The sequence below is a fragment of the Palaemon carinicauda genome, chromosome 13 (assembly GCF_036898095.1).
Source record: "Palaemon carinicauda isolate YSFRI2023 chromosome 13, ASM3689809v2, whole genome shotgun sequence".
In the NCBI taxonomy this organism is placed as follows: domain Eukaryota; kingdom Metazoa; phylum Arthropoda; class Malacostraca; order Decapoda; family Palaemonidae; genus Palaemon; species Palaemon carinicauda.
This window is the reverse complement of record NC_090737.1, coordinates 94,449,296-94,469,576: the sequence shown is the minus strand read 5'-3', so window position 1 is coordinate 94,469,576 and position 20,281 is coordinate 94,449,296. Positions and strand designations below refer to the sequence as shown.

Below are 20,281 nucleotides of genomic sequence, written 5' to 3'. Positions count from 1 at the left end.
TGGCCATGTTGGCTGTAAGTGGGAAGTCCCTTCTGTTTACAAAGTTTCTTCAGTTCTTTCTTGAACTGTTAGCAACAGTGGCTACTGCCGGGGTGCTGCCTACCAGGCCAGCACAGAATGGTGCCTACTCAACCGGCAGCACGCCGACAGTACTGATACTGCCGGCCGGCAGCATTGGCCAGCGGTGCCGGCCAGCAAGGTTTAGACAGATCATTGCCGGCGACAGTACTATAGCTGGATGGAAACTTTAATTTTATATTCTCCCCTTCCATGTTGGCTGTAAGTGGGAAGTCCCTTCTGTTTACAAAGTTTCTTCAGTTCTTTCTTGAACTGTTAGCAACAGTGGCTACTGCCGGGGTGCTGCCTACCAGGCCAGCACAGAATGGTGCCTACTCAACCGGCAGCACGCCGACAGTACTGATACTGCCGGCCGGCAGCATTGGCCAGCGGTGCCGGCCAGCAAGGTTTAGACAGATCATTGCCGGCGACAGTACTATAGCTGGATGGAAACTTTAATTTTATATTCTCCCCTTCCATTTGACTCTTTCTGGAGAAGGTAGTAATAGTAGACTTTTACATCCCTTTTACTGTATATATATACAGTATTAGGTAGCCTGTTCTCCATGCTATCTCTCTTTCTTTTAGCTATCAGGCTAGATGTGCTGGCATTAGCTAGCATTAGCGAGCTATACCGACAACATGCTGGCTGAACTACAGTATATGTTTATACAGGTAGTTAGTATTTTTGCAGTATAGGATATACTGCAAATAGAAAGCTTCTGTATATTTTATACTAGTAGTGTTTTCCAATATATTTGAAAATCCTACCCAAATATTTGTGGAACCCAATCTCATATTGAAAGAATTTAATTTTTCAATATTCTGATTAGAAATCAGTCTTCAGATTACCCTGCAATATTAAAATTTTAAGGACTGGAGGTTACACTCCTAACCCTTAAAGAGCAGAGCCCTTATCTTCGAGTCTCCATGATTAGGAAACTATGTTTAAATTTTGTAAGGGGGTCACAGCAAATAAGTTGGGTGGAATATATACAAATATGTCTTTCCTTTCCCCAGTCCAGTTGGCATCATGCTAGGTGGACCGTACAGTGAGTTGCTTACCAGAAAGGCAACACATTGGCTGGATCATACTATATATAATTATACAGTAGCCAGTATATTGCAATATAGTGCATACTGCCAATAGAAAACTACGGTATGATTATACAGTAACTATTTCTAGCATATCTTGGGGATCCTCGTGCGAGCTTATGCTGCAGCCGCTCTTATATTGAAGGAATAGTGTTTCTTCGTTAAGCTGTTGATTTCTCAGTCTTCTGTACCCCACAGAATTTAGTATGAAAGGGACAGTGAAGTATACACTTCCCTATCCCTGGGGGTTAGAAAACCCCCTTTTTCAGTTGGAATTCCTTCAAAAAGGAAATTCCTATCATTTAATACTGAGGGTAGGTACCAGCATTTGCTTACAAGGGATACACAAGTTTGTGTCTCCCACTATCCCTTTATAGCTTGCTATCCTAAGCTATTCTGTTAAAATATGACATTTGATATATTGGTTATCAGTGAGATAATCAATCGTATTCTCATTTTGTTTTCCTTTCTTTACAAGAGGAAAGCCAGATGTCATGTGTTGCAGTCTTCTACAAAACTAAGAGTCTTCTACAAAACTAAGAGTAAGTGTTTTTACGGACATAATGCATGCAGGTTTCATGCCCTGAGCAATATTATTTCCGAACACCTGCAGTATTGGAACCCGCAGGCCTGCAAAGTATGTCGGACCCTATTGTCCGAAGGTTTCAAGAATCACAAGTCGGTAGAGACTAGGGATACAGCCCCTTTCAAACTACGCAACTGGGTGAGAGGCTTTCAGAAAATCTCCAAGGGACCTTACCTGCCTAATGACAAGATACGTAGGTTACTATTTCCAACAGCGAGTAAGGAAATAGTGGTACCCCAGACATGAGGTACATTTCCCGATGGCCAGATAACCTTCGGGAAGGAGGGCAAAAAGCGCCCACGGGAAGAAGGGGAGAATGTCGGGTTGGAATTTTCTCCGTCCCAACAGGCTCATGAGCCAACGACATCGATATCTCCGCCTTCTACCCCTCTTTTAGATGGAATGAACCAGTTATGGGCCCAAGTCAAGAATCTAGTAGAAAATTTGTGCAAACAGAACACAAAGCAGGAAGAAGGTAGAGCTTGGTAAAGCTCCACTTGTCGTTCCTAAAGGGTCGTACAAACGACTCGTAGATCAAGACTTTCCGACATGCTCCACAACCAATCCCTGGAGGTTTGCGGAGCTAATGCCGATTTTAAACGGAAAACTCTACATCTCGGAGAAGATGGGTGCTGTTCCTTTGGACAAAATCCAGTTCTGGCCAAGCTTTGACGCTTTCCCGAACTGTTTCATTAGACTGAAGGATGAACCAACATCAGGAAAAGGAACAGAATCAAAGGAGGTTATGTTTCTCTACAATGATAAAGCACAGGCTATCGTATCAAGCAGCATAGAAAAGGCGGGCTACTCTGTGTCGAAAGTATCCACACTGGGTAACAAGCACTCTTCCTTTCTTGCTCCTGTTTCAATTCCATTCCCATTTACAGAGAAGGCTTTCAAATATGTCACTGAGGCAGTAGAGACAGGTAAACCGTGTCCTACACTCAAATAGTGTGAGCCTCTGTCACCAGCATTTCCCAGACAAGAGAAGAACTGGAAGGAGGCCTATTTCACCTTTTCAGTTGGAAGACTTGAAGCGGATGTCACCAGTTGACAATTTAAGGAAAATCTTCCAAAATTATCTGAGTTCCTCTTACAGGATGAACAAGAAACAAAGGAGAGACTTACAGCCTCCTTATCTCTACAGAACTACATAGAGTTCTCTTCGGCTCATCAAGATACCCAAGATATGCTCAAGGTCTTAGCCAAAATACATATGGCTACTTTGGTAAAAGACCCTTATGCCTTTATAAAGGCAAGAGGAACTTGTAGGGAGTTTGTGTTAGCTAACACAACAGCGAAACACAATACAAGAAAGCTAATATCTTCCAACACATGGGGTAAAGACCTCTTTCCAGACGAGGTAGTCAAGAAAATGATCAAAATCCCAGGTGTGGAATTATACAGACGGCACTAGTGCCGGTGTACGTAGTACACAGTGCCGATAAAAGTAACCAGTTCAGGAATCATGAAGAGAATTTGTTTTATAAATTTTCTTCAATCTGAGAGTGGCACTTATCATTTCTTGCTTTCCAAGAAAGAAAGATAATCTCTTTACAAGTTACATGTATAGTTCCGTTATCATGCTACATTCGTTTTACTTACTAATAAACGTCTATTAGAATGTAATTGCGTCCTAACTCGCAGGACAATTGCAAGATTGAAAGTCTAGAGCATATACTTTTATATATTTGTATGCTCACAAAAAATGGATTTAAGAAAAACCGTCAAGTATTTGGTAATTTTCACAAACTACGAGACTTTTTGTTCATCTGGTCTATTCTTATGTTTGTCCATACAATATATGATTACCTTGAGACCCCCTTTTTCTACTGTCTAGAATGACTCTTCCCTGTAGGGGGCAGGAAGCACTAACATCGGAGATGATCAGTGATAACGACGGATAACGGTAACGTCATTTGTCTCGATTTATCCATATGATCATAGAAAGGTTGTCCCAAGGTTAAGGCACTGATGAAAATCCACAGATACATTAATGCTCTGGTATACTTCCATCAGGACGACATGGCTAGAGCCCAAAAAACGAATTTTGAGCGCAGCGAAAAATCTATTTTTGGGCGAGATTGCAATGTCGTCCTGATGGACCCACCCTTCTTTCTTAAAAGAAAAGATCTTCATAGTTCCCTCCCTGACGTACTGTATCTGTAGCACCACGCTCAATGCTACAAGGAATGTCGAGCATCTTGGGAATGGCACTAGGGTGGTGGTCAATAGTAGTAAGGGAACGGGGGTAACCTTGTTACGGCCCCTTCTATTCTTTTGCCACGTCCCCTTCGAAGTGTAAACGCTATTTGGGGTGCAGATTGCTATGTGGCGTGTCAAGAATGCGTCTTCCGATATTATGCGATATCCTTGAGAAAATTTTAAGGATATTCACTCCAGGAGTTAGAATTCTGGAACCTGAAGGTTAATTTTCTGGGAATGTCACTGTAGTATAATATTTCCCTTTGGAAGCTACCTTAGGAACTTCCATTAGGACGACATGGCGATCTCACCCAAAAATAGATTTTTAGCTTCACTCAAAATCCGTTTTATACCACAATGAACCAGACGCTATTCAGACATATAGGAAGGAAGATACAGTAAAAGGTTTCTGAAATCCAATTTGCATAATATTTTCTATTGTAATTATCAGTAGTTTATAAAATCTCTTTTAGAAGTGCCGAAGAAAAAGTCAATTAAACAAAGGTTTGACACTTTTGTTTAATATTAAGGAATCTTCTATTCAGATCTCAAAGTGTGAAAAAATTATCTTAATACTTGCTGATATATTATTTTTTTCTGAAATCATTGGGATGTATTTTGTCACTTTTACTATCCCATTAGAAAAATCAAAGTTTCATAAATGTCTGCGCAAATTACTGGGTATTATTGTCAAAAAGAGGTAAAAGCAGAGAATCTAAAAGTTCAGTTCAGTTCCTCAAAATGTTAATACATTTAACAAGACACTTACTAAAATTAAGCATACATATTGAAACTTACTCCAATAGAAAACTCTCTGGTTTATACACATTTAGATATACTTCCTTGTCATTGAATCCTAAGATTACCTCTACTAGACTATGGGTTGCACTCTTATCATTCAGGCAATGCAATTCAGTACTATTTTTTCCCCACTTCTGTGGAAATAAGATACCTATTGAAAATTATTTTACAAGTTCTTTAAAAGCACGATACATATTTCAAACTTTAAATTCTCAAAATTATATAAGTAGCTTAAGCGTAATGTTGGTTGCACTAATATTTTGTTGAATAAAGGCGATGCCTTCTTTTTATTAATGGAGACAGAACACAGAACTGGCATTACGCAGACAGTATTTAGCCAAGTGCGCAGCTTCAACAACAGCACTAGAGTTATCAGTAACAAAATAATATTCATACAATTGAATATATATAATCTGTGTTTATTCAAGGTAGTTTATACCTTCTTCTAATCCAGGTCTCCTCCCAGTCATGATATACAAACAGTAATGAAAACTAATTAATATGGTCCAGCAAAATTTTACTGCATTCATAAGATTATCAGGCATTTCATTTATTATTCACAGAATTCTTTCAAGTATGGCCTTTACTTGGAAAAATAAACTAGACGGACGTCAAAAAAATACCCGTTATGAACGAGTGTAAGAAGGATAAAATAGCTACAAGTTGTTTTTGTAGGATATACCTTGAGGTAGAAGGAAGAAAATACGTATCCAAATCCAATTGAACATATGCTGTATTAAATTTGGTGTGACAAATAGTTAAAATAAAAAAGTGCAGAGGAACTAAAGTACAAATATTAAAATAAGTGTATCGAGACTAGTATGACTATCACTATCCTAGTTTTAATCAGACTGTAAAAAAAATGCTACAGTAATAGGGGTAGAATAGGTTTAGATTAAGGACCAGACCGGAGAAAAGATAAATAGAAGAAAGTTTGCATAAATTTTAACTTTTAAATAAGACTAGCATCAACTGAACAAAAAGAAACTGCAAAGTTTTAAGTTCCATAAATTCAACAATCTTATTAGTAAAATCATTCTACAAAACGACCATAGCCTGAATAAAATTTAGAAATACTCTTTACTCCCAAGACTTATGTTAAAACCTTTAGAATCTACTGCATACCTAGCGTTTTCGGGCTCAGGCCATGTCGTGCTAATGGAAGTTCCTTTGTTAGTAGCTTCCTAGGTTATATTTGACCACAGTGATATATCCCAGAAAATTTACCAAAGATATCCAGAATTCTAACTCCTGGAGCGAATACCCCTTTAAGATTTTTAATAAGGGATATCGCATAAAATCAGAGGACGTATTCTTGACACGTCTCATAGCTATCTACACCCCTAATAGCGTTTTCGCTTCGAGGGGAAAAAGTGGGTAGAATATAGGAGAGCCGTTATTAAGGCAACACTCCTACTGTACTGTAAATAAGCGCCACCCCGCCGCCTCGTGGCGCCATCTAGCCATTCATTCCCTTGTAGCTTTGCTGACCGGTGTTTATCCCGTGTTATCTCTCACTATTTTGGATTTATTTCGCTGCTATGATGTCTTCACCAGCTTCATCTGCCTCTGAAAAGTTAAGTAATATCTTTGAATTGTGTAAATGTAAGCTCTTGCCAGTTTTACTCTTCGATTGAGATCGTAATTAACGTAACAAGAGCTGTTTCCAGCCGGATGGCATCATTGACGCGGACGTTCTTTTGTACATTTAGTTAGCCAAGAACGACTTTCCCGACATCGCTTGCTTCTTAACTTTAGCTATTTAGCAATTTAGCTAGGGATTTTTATATCATGTCCTTGTTGTCGTGAATTTGGCTAAATATTTTGAGCCTCACGAGTGCTAGGCTTCCTAGCCTAGGCACTTTCACACTTCATGCATGATATAATATTCCTGGTAACGTTTTACTGAAGCTCAGGCAATATTTTATACATTTAAAATATTACTGCATCAATTTTCTTCTTCCAAGATAGTATACGAGAGAGTTTCGGTGAACGATTCTCACTGCTCCTAGGCTACTAGCCTAGGGGCTTTAGTATACTTTCATACATGTCCCCAATTGCTCTTGTATTGCATTTTAAGGGGAGACTGACACCTCCTATACCTTTCAAGCCAATACCAATCCCCTGGTGGAATTTAGGAGCAATTCCTCTCCCTCTGACTAGCCTAGGCTACCCTCAGTTAGATTTGCCCTGAACTGAGTTCTGGCAAATCTTTACCGAGACGTCCCGTTTCTTTCTCTTAACCACCTAGTTGGTTTCGAGCCTGGAACAGGACATCAGAGTAGTTTGTCTGTGTTCGGTATCCGTCCATCTGGTGAAATGATTTCCCAGGTCGGGTTAGGTTGCCTTTACAGGAGGCTAGACCTCCCTAGGCCTTACCCGGGAGGTTTTTGTATGACAATACCCCTCTTGGACTAGCAGACAGTCCTGTGCTGGTAGATTTTTAGCCGAAGAATTGAATTCATCCCCTGCCGAAGATCTCTGGTACGAGATTCCGTTCCCTTTGAGTTTGCGTCCTGGGTGTCGCCTTCTCACCTAGACTAACCTAACCTGGGGAATTGAATTCCCCTACCATGAGGTAGTCTTCTATGGGATCAGAATCGCCCAGGTAGGTAGTGCCTTCGGGTTTTACCTCACCTATAGGACCCTAGCCCCTCCCCTGCTGTCCTTTTTGTGTTGGCCTAGCCTTCACATACCTTGGGTGCTGTTCTACATTCGACCCTATGGGTAGTCTGTAGGATTGGCCTGGGGTTTCCTGCCGGCAGGAGCCCCCATCTTTCTTTGAGTGTTCTTCAGCCCTCCCTTGGTCTGCCTTCCATATCCATGCTACCAATATGGATGGGATATGGTCTGATGGAAGCCCAAATCTAATTCCCCCTTCCATTTGAACCCTCATTCCGGATTTAGGCCGGCAAGGCTGAGCCTTTGCCTTCCTCCAATCTTCTTTTACTTTGCCTTTCCCCATTCTGGGCCAACTGCCGGCAGCTTACAGCTGCCGGCAGCCATGTTGGACGCCTGCCAGCAGTTAACTCTGCCGCCACTTACCTTGGGCGCCGTTGATCGACGACCAAAGGCACTAGGCATGCTCTGACCGGCCGCCAGCAACTGTGTTGTCTGACGGCAGCTGGCAACCTAAAGTCTAGACAGTTTATCGCCTTGATAGAAGGTCCCTCTGGCTGCCGGCCGACAGAGCAACTGCCGGCGACCTGCCGCCCATCACCCTGAAGGCAGTGCTTACCTTCTATAGCCCAGAATACGCCGGCATGTGCCGGCCGGCCAGCACGGCAGTCCTGGCGACCTGCCGCCCATCACCCTGAAGGCAGTGCTTGCCTTCTGTAGCCCAGAACACGCCACATGCCGGCCAGCATGGCAGTACTGGCGGCATGCCGCCGGCAGTCATTGCCATAGCCCATACATAATTTTTTCCAACCTACACGGTGCTCATGGGCAGCCTATTGTGAGACCATCACAATTAAGAGTGCGATTCTCTCTGCCTTGCTAATGGTTGACAACCATTACCAATTCCCCAATATTGAATAAAGAAGATGGTGTTAAGAAGACACCTTATATCCAAGGATATTCTTCCCAAATTCATTAAGAATTTAGTACTCAATATTGAGGGAGGTCACAGCAATGGGCTGCACAGGAGACACAGTAGGTGTATTTTTCTTCATCTAGTTTACCCTATCCTAAGCTATATAATTTTGAATAAATATGTATGATGAAATCTGAGAATTTCACCGAATACTTATATGCTTTTCTTTCTTTACAGGAGGAGCATCCGGAGTGCGGGAATTACTTCTGCAGGGTTCGCAATAGGAACTTCTGCGGCCATGACATGTGCAGGACCCACGCTCGCTGCGCAGTCACAAAGGTACCTCTTAAATACTGGGATCCACAGGTATGTACTGTTTGTGACAAACTGGTTAAAGAGGCTTTTGATGATCAAAAGTCTACAGAGTCTAGGGATGCAGCAAGAGAGACGCTGCGCAAATGGGTCAGGGGTTTTTAGAAGAACACCTCTGGCCCATATCTTCCTAATGAGAAGATGAGGGCTTGTCTGTTCCCTAGGGCATCTTCGGATGCAGTTATTCCCCAGGCTCAACCTGAGATTCCCCTCGTCCAGATTCCGATAGAATCTGTCGTTTCGGATGCCTTGCAGGGCATCCAGCTTGAGGACATGTCGGTTGTCTCAGAGGAGACCGAGCATAATCTCCTCGTTGAAGAATTGGAACAGGAGGATGACGTACCCCCCCCCCCCCTGAAGGCGAGACCGAGAAAGCCAAAACGATTTCGGTTTCTTCTGCGACGGTAGCCGAACCGGTGCCTTCGACCTCTTCTTCTGCCCCCTAATTGGATTCAATCACGAGCACGCTGCATTCTCTTCTTTCTGTTCCAGGACATGCATAAGAAGTCGTCGGAGAAGGAAGCTTCACTTCGGACGGAGATGCACCAGCTCGTGGCGACGCGTTTAGCCCCGAAGAAGCTGTACATCAAGGACCTTCCTGCCTTCTCTAATGTCAATCCTTGGAAATATGCTGAGCATATGCCGAAGTCAGGGGGGAAGATCTTCCTCTCCGAGAAACTGGGCACTGTCCCAGTGATGTAGAGTTCTGGCCCAGCAAAGGGGCCTACCCGTATTGCTATGTCCGTCTGAGGACGGAGCCTTCGTCCAAAGAGGAGAGAGCCAAAAGAGGTCATCATTTTTGACCTGCCTTAAAGGTCAGTGGAGGCAGGGAAACCCTGTCCTACACTCAAAGAGTGTAGACCCTTCTCCTTCGCTTTTCCATCGGATGACAAGGACTGGGAAGATGTGCATAACACTTTCACAGTCGGGAAGCTGGAGGCAGACATTGCCGGATGTCAGTTCGGCGAAGACCTCCCCAAGCTGTCGGACTTTCTCCTGCACAGGGAGCAGGAGACAAAAGAACGTCTTGCCGCCTCTATGTCTCTGCAGACGGGACTAGAAACAATGGCAAGCATATCGAAAACCCCAGATATGTACATGGTCTTCACCAAGGCTCATTTGGCGACGGTCACCAAAGACCTGTTCAACTTTATCCAAGCTTGTAGGGCTTGCAGAGAGTTAGTGTTCGCCTCGGCTACAGTGAGGCATGAACCGAGGAAGCTGAGCTTCCAACATCTGGGGAAAAGAACTCTTCCCAAGCGAAGTATTCAAAAAGGTCGTGGACAAAGCCGCTTCGGAGAATAAGAATCTCCTTTCCAAGTGGGGCTTGTCCTCCAAAAGGAAGTCTTCCGCTGACGAGGGTCCCCAGCCGAAAAGGAAGACGAAACGATAAAGAGTGCCCTCTCGTCCTAGACAACAGCAGCTTCCCATGGCCACGGTGCAACAGACTGTAGCAAAGCCAACCACCACCTTCCAGCTGGTTCCCAGACGGTGGCGACACAGTCGCCCGCCTTCACCCCAGCTTTCGAAAGGCAGTCGACGACTTTCAGGCCGAAGTTTCGAGGTTCCTTTCAAGGATCCTCTAAGCACCTCTCCAGAGGCAGGGTCAACAGAGGTGGACGTGGACGTGGCCAAGGAAGTAAATCCTCCAACCAGCACTCCAAGTGAGATGCTACCGGAAGGAGGGAGACTTCTTCTCTTCCGGGATCGTTGGACCTTCGATCCCTGGGCCCACAGCCTAGTCAAGAAGGGGCTGGGGTGGAGTTGGAACACAACTCAACCCAACTTCCCTCAATTCTTCCAACACTCAACCCCCATATTGGAAGAATATGTTCAGGAACTCTTAAACAAGAGGGTTATAAGAAGAGCAAAGTCCATCAAATTCCAAGGAAGGCTATTTTGTGTTCCGGAAAAGGACTCGGAAAAGCTCAGAGTCATGCTGGACCTATCACCACTCAACAAGTTCATAGTGAACGACAAGTTCAGAATGCTGATGCTTCAACACATAAGGACCCTTTTGCCCAAACAGGCATTCAGAGTCCCCATAGACATGACGGATGCGTACTGGCACGTACCAATCAACTGTCAGGTTTCCCACTACCTAGTTTTCAAGTTACAGAAAAGACAATACGTCTTCAGAGGCATGCCCTTCGGCTTAAACATAGCCCCAAGGGTATTCACCAAGTTTGCGAATGCAGTCATTCATCAACTACGCCTAAAGGGAATCCAGGTAGCAGCCTACCTGGAGGACTGGCTGGTGTGGGCAGCATCCAAGGAGGAGTGCACGCAAGCCTCCAAGGAAGTGATCCAGTTCCTGGAACACCTGGGATTCAAGATCAACTTGGAAAAGTCTCGTCTTTCTCCAGCTCAGAAGTTCCAGTGGCTGGGTGTCCACTGGGACTTACAGTCACACTGCCTTTTCATTCCATCAAAGAAGAGGAAAGAGATAGCGGGATCTGTCAAGAGACTCCTTCAATCCGCCCGGATGTCAAGAAGGCAACAGGAGTGCGTGCTGGGGTCCCTCCAGTTTCCTCAGTGGCAGATCCAGTCTTGAGAGCACAATTAAAAGATGCATCAGGAGTTTGGAGAAAATACGCATCAAACACTCGAAGAGATCTAAAGAAGCCCGTACCGAATCGTCTGCGATCCCTACTCAAGCCATGGTCGGAGGTCAAGAACCTAATGAAGAAAGTACCCTTGCAACCACCTCCACCATCAGCCACCGTTCACACGGATGCCTCAAGAGAAGGGTGGGGAGGCCACTTTCATCATCGGAAAGTCCAAGGAACCTGGTCCCCTCTCTTCTGAACCTTCCACATCAACTTTCTGGAAGCCATGGCAGTTTTTCTCTCGCTAAAAAAACTGAAACTTCGCTGCTCGATCCACATTCACCTGGTGCTAGACAGCAAGGTTGTAATGAGATGCCTCAATCGATAGGGCTCGAGATCGCTTCATCTGAATCAGGTAATACTGGCTATCCTCCTTTTAGCGGAGAAAAAGAGACGGCACATGTCAGCAGTCCACCTTCAAGGATTCCGCAATGTGACGGCGGACGCTCTTTCCAGGTTCAACCCAGTCGAGTCGGAATGGTCCCTAGACGCAAGATCATTCTCCTTAATCTTACGCAAAGTCCCAGGGCTGCAGATAGACCTCTTCGCAACGAGCGACAACAAGACGCTTCCCCGGTACGTAGCTCCGTACGAGGATCCCCTAGCGGAAGCAATGGACGCGATGTCTATAGACTGGAACAGATGGTCCAAGATATACCTGTTCCCTCCAACCAACCTCCTGCTGAAAGTCCTCGACAAGCTGAGATCCTTCCGCGGGACAGCAGCAACAGTGGCCCACAAATGGCCCAACAGTGTCTGGTTCCCCCTGGTAACGGAACTACGCCTGAAGCTGATCCCGTTGCTGGACCCAGTTCTGACTCGGCAAGAGCAGAAATTGACTGTCTCCGCTTACCACTGAAGTCCCAGAACCTTCATCTCATGATTTTCTCACTTTGGCAGTCAAGAAAAGGTTCAGGATTTCAAAAGACAGTATCGACTTCTTAGAAGAGTACAAGTCGAAGTCAACAAGAAGACAGTACGAGTCTTCCTGGAAGAAATGGGTCGCCTTCGTCAAGGCAAAGAAACCCAAGGAGATTTCTACGGATTTTTGCCGGTCCTTCTTCATCCATCTCCATGAACAAGGTCTAGCAGCCAATACGATCACTACGTGCAAATCCGACCTATCCAGACCAGTGCTTTATGTCTTCCAGGTAGACTTCTCTAGCAAAATCTTCAACAAGATTCCCAAAGCCTGCGCTAAACTTTGGCCCGTAGCCCCTCTTAAGCCCATTTCATGGTCCCTGGACAAGGTTCTTGACTTAGCTTCAACTCTGAACAATGAAGATTATTCACTAAAGGACCTGACTCAAAAGGTGATATTCTTATTTGCACTGGCCTCGGGAGCCAGAGTCAGTGAAATAGTGGCCCTCTCGAGGGATGAGGGCCACTTCAGTTCACAGACTGCGGAGAACTGAACCTCTTTCCGGACCCAACGTTTCTCGCCAAGAACGAGCTGCCCACTAAGAGATGGGGTCCCTGGAGAATCTGCCCTCTGAAGGAAGAAGCATCCCTCTGCCCAGTGGAATGCCTAAAGGTCTATCTTCGTCGAACTTCAGACTTTAAAGGAGGTCAGCTTTTCAGGGAAGAAACATCAGGTTCAACGTTATCCTTGAAACAGATAAGGGCAAAAATAACTTATTTTATTCGCAGAGCGGATCCAGACAGTACACCCGCAAGTCATGATCCGAGGAAAGTCGCCTCGTCCCTTTATTTCTTTCAGACTATGTCGTTTGAAAGCCTTCGCGCTTATACTGGATGGAAGTCATCCAGAGTCTTCTTCAAACATTACGCTAAGCAACTACAGGAAATTAAACATTTCATGGTGGCAGCAGGTAGTGTTCTGAAACCTGCCACCAGACCCCTGCAAAGAACAGTGCACTATTTGGGACTTTATAGTGAAGGGTGTACATGATAAACTCTTAAGGTATATCATATGAGTAATGTGTCTAGTGTTGACACTATTAGACTGTTCTAACTACACAGGTGACATTCAGCACAATAGACCAACACATGTACCATGCATATTTATATGCATAGTGTTCCTTGTAACAACAGAATACATATTGAAATTTTTACATATTTCCCATAGAGTGGCTTGCGTTCCCTTTTTCAGGTGAAACTTTATTTATTTCTGTTATTACCAATTATGCTCCTATGCAGACTCACTCAGCATAAATTGAAATTGTAATTGGTTGTTACAACCTTGATTTCTATTTTCACTTTTGTAATAAACAATAGTAGGAATCCTTTTGCCCCAAATATTCTAAACTATATATATATGTCAGAGCATCTTTTGATCCTATTATTATCTAGGAAAACACCAGGAACTGAGATTATTACTGTTCCGAGCAACCAGGTAAGGTCTTATTGAGCTAAACTGTCTATCTTACTGAACTAAGGTTTCCTACATGCGTATAAACCTGTCTGTCTCTATCAACATCCAGACTTGGGAGGTTCTTCAGTAACCTACACAGTTCAATTCCATCCAAGTACAATCTATGCTTTACGTATATGAAGACACTAATATACAAACTGTTTGCTAGTCTGTTTCTTGAACTCACAATCCTCGGGTTTTTTCCTAAAGTCTACCCAGACTCTTCCCTGTAGGGGGCAGGAAGCACTGACATCCGATATGATCAGTTGAATGACTTTTTTAACGGTAACGTTAAGGGTCTCTAGGTCGTAAGGGCCAAAAGGAAAGTTTTTCTTGAGATGAACGGCACTATTGAAAATCCACAGATACATTAATGCTCTGGTAAACTTCCATCAGCACGACATGGCCTGAGCCCAAAAAACGGATTTTGAGCGATGCAAAATATCTACTTTTGGGTGAGGTAGCCATGTCGTCCTGATGGACCCTCCCTCCTTTTGACAAAGGATAACGATTCCCTCCCTAATATACTGTATCTGTTACACCTACGAAGCTACAAAGAATGGCTAGATGGCGCCATGAGGCAGCGGGGTGGCGCCTATTTACAGTACAGTAGGAGCGTTGCCTTAATAACGGCTCTCCTATATTCTTGCCACTTTTTCACCTCGAAACGAAAACACTTTTAGGGGTGTAGATAGCTATGAGACTTGTCAAGAACACGTCCTCTGATTTTATGCGATATCCCTTATTAAAAATCTACAAGGGATATTTGCTCCAGGAGTTAAAATTCTGGATACCTTTTGTAAATTCTCTGGGATATATCACTGTAGTCAAATATAACCTAGGAAGCTACTAACAAAGGAACCTTCATCAGGACGACATGGCTACCTCACCCAAAACTAGATTTTTCGCTTCGCTCAAAATCCGTTTTTGAGGTACACATTATAGACTGGAAAGATCCGATTGTAAAGTGTAGTTAAAACTGAAATCAAAATACAGGCAGACCTACAAGACAAGTAATTTGACAACTTAGCCAGGTATCCCGAGTGTGAATTCAGAATATATTTATTCAACTAATTTTTTGTCCAACAATTCAAGATCAAGTTAAGTGATGAACATCCCAAGGGAGAGCAATATCCCATGCTTAAAGAAATTAACAAATAACTTGCACAATATTTGTTTATAGACAATGTTTATAAACTGTTTATAAACATTATCAAAGCCATCTAGTATAGAGGTCTTTTGCACAATAGAGGAAAATACAAACCAGAAAGGTTTCTCTTAAAATAATTTGCTCTAATGAAGGATTCATAAACTCAAATGCACTGCATTTAGCTGTCTCTCTTTGAATTGATCTGTTTGGGTATGGAAGACCTCCTGCCCTAGTTCTACTTTGAATAATCCTCTTTTTCGTTGCGGTTTTACTACATCCTTACGATTTGCCCCATGGAAGAGGTTCAGCTAGATCACCAAGATTCAGATGCATGCTAATTAACAAAAAATTCATAGCAGGTATTGAGTAAATACCTAAGAGCTCCAGAAAATTGTAATCCTGTAGTTACTAATGCACCCATCACCCACTACCCTGTTTCGTTGATTGAAGTCTCATATGATGATCGTAATTTTTATTTTTTTTTTCTTAAGAAACAAGCTTTAAGATCTACTGTTACAAAATCAGAAGGACAGTCAGGGCGGACTCTAAAATCTCATAAAAGGAATTTAGGAATTACTAATAAACATTAGGGATTGTAAGGAAGGCTTTACCAGCATCGAAGCCTTTGAGAAAACGAAGCTGTAAATTTGGTAGCATTGTTTCTACATTTTCAACACATTCATTTAGACGTTAGTACACTTCTTTTACAATGAACAGTTGAACAAATGCCGAAACTACTATATCCAAAATGGCATTGGATATTGGAGCAAAAGGCCTCTGTTAGATTTCGTCAGTCGTCTCTGTCATGAGCTTTTAATTCAGTATTTCTCCATTCATTATCTCCTACTTCGCGGTTTTTAGTCCTTACCCTTGTAGGCCAGGGTCTTTTAATTCTTCTAGTGCCTTGTACCGCCCAGATGAACGTTTGGTGAACTAATCTCAAACAATCTCCATTTACCTATCATCATGATTTCATCCACATATGGCACTCGAGTAAGCTCTCTTATAGTTTCATTTCTAATCCTGTCCTGCCATTTAACTCCCAATATCCTTCTGAGGGCTTTATTCTCGAGATTGTTTCATTGTCATACCATTACTCATGTCCATAGAGTAATACCGATCTCACTAAACTGATATATAGTCTTGTTTTCATATGCAATTTTAGGCGATTTGATTTCCAAATTTTACTTTACCTAGCCATTGTCTGATCTGATTTTTTCAATCTTTCACTAAACTAATTCTAAAGACCCTGTATTGAAGATAGTAGTTTCTAAATACTTGAATGATTCTACCTCATTAATCCTTTCTCCTTCCAATAATATTTCATCTTCCATTGCATACTCCCTTCTCATAATCTCTTGTCTTTCTTCTATTTGTCTTCAGCCTAGCATCGTGTGATATTTCATGCATTCTGGTAAGCAAGCATTGCAAATCCTGTGGTGTTCTGCTAACAAGAACAGCATTATCAGCATACCCTAGGTCTGCTAAATTCCTATCACCAATCCAGTCCAATCATTCCCTACCATCTCTGACTGTTCTACACATTACAAAAGTCCACGGAGGAGGATAAACAACATAGCTGTTCACTGGAAACTCCCTTGATAAGACTCCATTAACGCTATCATTGCACTTGCTATGCTCATGAACTGACTTATCAAATTTATATATTTAAGAGGAACCCCATAAGAACGCAGGACTCCACAAAATTGGACGGTGCTCACTATCAAAGGCTTTTTCATCTCTCAGATTTTCATCAATCTTTGTCTCCAGTCTCTCAAGAATAAACATGCTATATCTCAGCAGTTAGAAAAAATCAAGCCTAACTACCACGAGCATCAAATCTCTTCTCAATAAAAACACCGGGAGATTCTCCTTTTAATACATCCTCCCTAAGTAAAATGGACAAATATTTTCTGAATTTTAGTATTTTAGATAACCCTAAGAGAACACTGAAAACCTGTAGTAGTGTCCATTATCAGTACTAAACGAGACGATTTACATCCGAAGACTTTAAATATCCTAGAAAAATTACCTGTTCTCGATTCCTGCCAGGACAGAGGAGTGACATGAGGTAGAACAACCAGTAAGACCTCTGTACTTCCTGCGAGCTCGACATGAAATTTGAAGCTGTAATCCTCAGAGAGGTAAAGCTTAAAACATTGATTAAACGTCTGTTATCACATATCAATGTAAAAACCATGCAAATAAGTTATGCAAACCTGCTTTAGCATATATATAAACCTCACAATTTCAAAACTTTTTTTTTAAATCATCTACTGTATGTGATGTCCCTATTCATCCCCTTCAATGACTTAAGATCGGCAGATTTTTCTTTCATATCTATGAGCTACCATTTCTCTCAGTACACATTTTTGAAAAACTCTCTCTTTCAGGCATGTCGAGTGACAAGTAATCGTAGCTGAAGCAGCATTCAATTCATATGAAACTGTTTTCAATGATTTTATGCATTCAGTTAGTATTTGAATACATCAATATATCTAAGAAGAGGAATTTTCATTAAAATCTTATTTATATTAACAGAAAATGGTTGAAAATATATGCTAGGAGCTTTATCAAAAATGAATCAAAATAGTTGTTCCAGGCACATGATCACCATAAGCATTCCCCTCCGATATAGATAATGTTTTATTGAACTTATTTGGTGGCATAAAAAATCAAATCTCTTTTGAGTGCGATGAGATTAAACGAAAAAAAAACACTGTTGGAATGCAACATTCTAGACTGTTAAGATCAGAAACAGACAAAGTTTCCATTAAAAGTTAATGCCACTGATGGAACTATTATTTTTAACTCCGGTACAAAAATTACTCATGTGCCGAAAGGCTTTCGAGTCAAAGTAAAATATATAATTAATTTCTTGTCAGAACAGACTAGCTCACCTTTTGCTTCATCCCAAAACAATCCATCATATCCATCATCTTATGCCCAAATCCTAATCAAAATGAGATTTCAAGAACTTACTTTTTTAATGGTCTGTATTTTTTTCAGAATTCGAAGTTTGAATAAACAATTGTTTTAGTAATGTGGTGTAGATGAAAAAAAGTTTGGGACATAATGACGTAGTTAAAATTTGTAAAATGTTAGTTTACGTGTAAATAATGTGTGCGAGAGTAAAATTCTTGATATGTACTTGTTAGTGTTTATGTTCTTCAAAAGTCTTACGAATATTCTGTTCACCATAGAATGAAACATCTTATGTTGGATTTGTCATATAAATATTAATTTGAATGTTACGATTAACACAGAATAAAAAAAAAATATGTATCTACTTATTATTTATGCAGTAGTTTGGAGTATCTAAAAGAAAAAAAATAGTAAAAGGTAGGATTTCTATATTATAGTACCAGAAATGAGTTATTCTGACGTCACGAATCTCTCACCAAGCTCGTTTCTTAACTTTATAAGCACATTCTCGGAAAAAAATAGAAAAGCCTTTGATAGATTCCGTAAAATTAGCACAAGAATATGACTCATAAAGACTAGTTTTGTCAAATACACTTGAGACAAGCTCATGAACAAGATCAACATTATGTCTTTAATGATAATCACACATTAATGTAGTATAACATCTGTGCAGGATCAAATTTAAAAAAAAAAAAATACGAAATTTAACAGTATCTATTCCAATGCATTAAAAAACAAAAATGTTATTTCTCAATAACAATTTGAGAATCAAGGTCCCAGTATGGTAGAGAATTTATATTCCACAACCCGAATAGGAACGAAGCGCAACGACCGTACTTGAGTGGCCGAGAGTCAACAAAATACCAATAAACCTAAACTGCAACATAACTTATTTGTTTACTATATATTTACGATAACACAAATACATTAGATATAAGGATCTCTCACATACTAAACTTGCTATTAAGGAGAACTTATAATTTTCACGCACTTGAAAATGGAAGAGTTCTAAATATTTTGACATAACTTACAATTTCTATCCTCTACCACAAAATATTATCTATCTACGATACAATTAAATTGGATAACAACTAACCTTAAACAATTCTTGAGTAGTTTACACTTCACTGACTGTAAAACTAAACTTAATGGTTATAAGTAATACTATTGCTTCCACTTATTGGTAGAAAAAAACCCAAGAAGCCAAGGAGAGCATAGCTTTTACTTTAGAGTCCTTTTGAAAAACATGCTGCCATCTGTTGAAGAACTGGGAAGTTCGTATCCATGACCGAAAAATATACAGGGTGATGCAAATAAACCACAATATCGTTCAAAACAAATATCTCTTTAGATTTTTACAGCATTTAAACTAAACATATTGCCATTTATATACCTATTTTATATTACAAAAGCATCTGGAACACCAACAAATAGTTTTATGGTTATGGAAAAAAAACTCGGTGTTCTGTTCATATTTGGGTTTCATAAGTTCTCGATAGACTTTCATTGACTGATTAATTTGAGGCTTTCTGGCATCCTGATATTTATGGTCATTGGTGCCATCGACAGACTTGAATTCAATGTCTTCAGAATGTACTGTGGACATTTAATTTATCTAAATAAAAACTGGTAATATCCTACTGAGAAAATTCATAGTGTAGTCTATGGGCATCTAAGAAAATGTACCAAGCAGTAAGTGCTTCAAAATGACACTTCAACCAAAAATAATAAAAATATCCTGAATACTGCCTTCTAACCATATATTTTTCTTTGGGCTTTACAAATTCAAAATTTCTTAATCTGAAACAAAATCATATTGGGAAAGCTTTAGGTTAACCTATAAGCAAACTGAAGATTAAATAAGAGCACACTTACAGCTATTCAAATGATTTTGTTTGTTCCACAACATGGCAGGGTTAAACAGAAGTTACCTTGAAATATGAATTCATGCATATAGAATTTTCTGACTTCTGATTTTGTAGAATAATTGGAAATTTGAATACAGATGCTATAAAAACACTTAGTGTCTTCGCTATCGTGGGATTCCGTAATCATAGAAATTGTTAAAAATGTGTAAAAGAGTATTTTGTGTTCCTTGCGTCAAAACAAAATTCCTCTAATACAGGGTATCACAAAAGGAAAATAGTCTTTAGCATTAACTGCTACTGCAAACAAGTTACTTATATTTGTATGTGAATAATCCTTTGTGATATGATACTATGTCTAATTTTTCAGATCATTCTTCAATGTCCATTACTTACTCGTTTTTGCTGGACACTATCAGACTAAACGAGAAAAACGGGGTTTTAAGCTCCATGGACATTTTACTAAAGGATGGAACATCATGGAATACATACCAATCATGTACATGGCCCATTAAAAGTACATAAACGATGAATTGATTAGGACTTATTTCCCCTTCACCAGTATTTCTACGTATAAACATTGTAGAAATCAAGCAAAGCCTCTGATATGACGGTAATATGTGACATTTTTAATTAACAAAAACGGTGAAATTTCTTTTGTATATAACTGTAACTGATACAGAATTAAAAACAAATAGAACAGAGTA

The 20,281-nt window shown here is 40.9% G+C and overlaps 1 long non-coding RNA gene across 1 annotated transcript in view; it reads right to left on the bottom strand.

The window, feature by feature from the left end:
* The window catches only part of LOC137651982 (uncharacterized), a 31,412-nt gene extending 12,571 nt beyond the window's left edge, over positions 1-18,841 (bottom strand). The window contains exon 1 of the long non-coding RNA XR_011046151.1: positions 18,806-18,841. This is a non-coding gene — a long non-coding RNA (uncharacterized lncRNA). The remainder of the gene's footprint in view (positions 1-18,805) is intronic.
* Between the last annotated feature and the right edge of the window lie 1,440 nt (positions 18,842-20,281).